General features: G+C 36.6%; 1 non-coding gene across 1 annotated transcript; it reads left to right on the forward strand.

Annotated features, from left to right (window-relative positions):
• The first annotated feature begins 1,498 nt into the window (after positions 1 to 1,498).
• Positions 1,499 to 1,606, forward strand: LOC114886312. The gene has a single exon (XR_003791317.1). It is a non-coding gene; the product is annotated as a U6 spliceosomal RNA (small nuclear RNA).
• Positions 1,607 to 2,415: the final 809 nt, after the last annotated feature.

Genomic DNA, 2,415 nt, shown 5'->3' on the forward strand with positions numbered 1-2,415 from the left:
AAAATAAATAAATACATAAATAAATGAATCTAGTAAAAATGACACTTAATGGGAAAAAAACACCTACCTATAATATGTACTCAAGTACGGCTAACTGCCATATAGCTATAACAACGAAAGGCTAAAGGAAACAAGCAGTCCAATTAAAGCCATAAAAGGCTTTAGAGAGACAAACTGGTCCATTTATTTATTTATATAAAGGTATAGTTAGCATGGTCTATATTTTTAAACTATAACTGACATTCGGCTATGTTATATCTATCTTCCTATCTATCAATATCTATCTAGAGATACAATTTAATCCAGGTACTTAGTTTCTAAGTACAGCAGGTGTGTGTGTGTGTGTGTGTGTGTGTGTGTGTGTGTGTGTGTGTGTAAGGCACTCAAATTAATGCCTTAAATGAGAGGATCTCAGAGAAAACTACTTTTATTCTACTTATTCCAAAGTTAAATTTACCTTAAAGAGCCATATTGTTCTTTGGATACCTAATGCTGGTACCACCGTTAGTTTATCAAAAACTTTGACTTAGTATGGTTGTAAACTTCCCCTTTCCATCTCTCAGAATAATGTCTCATGTTTGTTGGCTCAGAGGAAAAATGATAATTTTATTTATCACTTAAACTTCAATGGGTTTCAAGGCAAAGTAAGCTAAAATTTACCAAAATAGCTTTAACTTTGTGCCAGGAAAAATTTAAATCTGGGGAAAGCTAAACCAACTGGGACATTTCAAGTTGAGAAGAGTAGTTGGGAAGATAGAAAATTATCTTTTTAAAACAGATATTAGGTGCCATAGCTTTCTGGGTATTCTTCTGAGCTCCTAATGAGTTGACTCAAAGGATATGGAATCTGAAAGGGAACTAGAGATTACTTGTTAATTGTCAACAACTCCCATCACCCCCTTTTTTTGCAAAAGGGGAGATTGTGGTTGATACCTAAACCATCATCTGAACAAACACTTCTCCATTTTCTGAATTTAAAAAAACCAAAAAAGCAAAAAACTTTAACACATGAGACAATATTTTCATTGCAAACAAATGAGAAGTAACCTGTAATATATGGGTAAAGCTGCTGAAAGAAACAATACTAACCAAGAGAGAAACTAAATTTGGTAGCCCAGGTTACTCGTATGTGATTTAACTCTTCTATTTAATCTATAAAAAATAACTCCCTGAGTGTTGACGAGCTACTACTGTGGGTGGAGTGTGGATGGTACCTGTCCTAAATATCTGATCCATGAAGCATACATTTAAAAACACATTTTATAGGGACTTCCCTGGTGGTCCAGTGGCTAAGACTCTGCACTCCCAATGCAGAGGACCCGGGTTCGACCGCTGGTCAGAGAACTAGATCCCACAGGTAGCAACGAAAATCTCCTGCACACCGCAACAAAGATCCCACGTACTGCAACTGAGACCCGACACAGCCAAATAAATAAATAAATATTTTTAAAACCCCACATTTTTATAATTAAAATATAGGAATGGAAATATATATTTAGTGCTCGCTTCGGCAGCACATTTACTAAAATTGGAACGATACAAAGAAGATTAGCATGGCCCCCTGTGCAAGGATAACACGCAAATTCGTGAAGCGTTCCATATTTTTTGAGAGAGTGACATGGACATATATACACTACCAAATATAAAATAGATAGCTAGTGGGAAGCAGCCGCATAGCACAGGGAGATCAGCCCGGTGCTTTGTGTCCCCCTAGAGGGGTGGGATAGGGAGGGTGGGCGGGAGACGCAAGAGGGAGGGGGATATGGGGATATATGTATACATATAGCTGATTCACTTTGTTATACAGCAGAAACTAACACAACATTGTAAAGCAATTATACTCCAATGAAGATGTTAAAAAAAAAAAGAAATATATATATCTACACTCAGGAAGAATAACCCACGGGAGCTTATTTTCGTATTTGAATTCAAAATACCTTTAAAAATTTAGTTTAACATAACAGTTCCAGGAATACCACAAGCATGTTCATGTTGGTAACTTTCTATCAGAAAAGATCAGAAAGAGAGGAGCCTGGTCGACAAAAGATCTTTAGAGAGGAAAAAAATGCATATGTTATTACAATTCTTTGAAGGTGAGATAGAGCAGTTCTTTATCTAAAACTTCTACGCAATGTGAATATCTTCAGTGAAAAGGCATTCCCTAAACTTTCATGCCTGGAAATGCACTCCTCGGTTGCAAGAACTTGAAAGTTAGATAATAAGGAAATTCCCAAGATCTAGCTGTTTATGGGAACAAAGTGTTTTACAAACAGGGACATTAAACGCCTTGGCTAAAGTCGAAATGACGCTGTCTAAACCATACAGTCTATCACTGTGCTGAGTCATAATTACTCATTCATTTGTCTTGCTGGGAATACATCTGTGGCATTCAAATTCAAGGAGGCTGAATCCTCA

The sequence above is a fragment of the Monodon monoceros genome, unplaced genomic scaffold, assembly GCF_005190385.1.
Source record: "Monodon monoceros isolate NGI ecotype Baffin Bay Population unplaced genomic scaffold, NGI_Narwhal_1 Super_Scaffold_6, whole genome shotgun sequence".
Lineage (NCBI taxonomy): Eukaryota > Metazoa > Chordata > Mammalia > Artiodactyla > Monodontidae > Monodon > Monodon monoceros.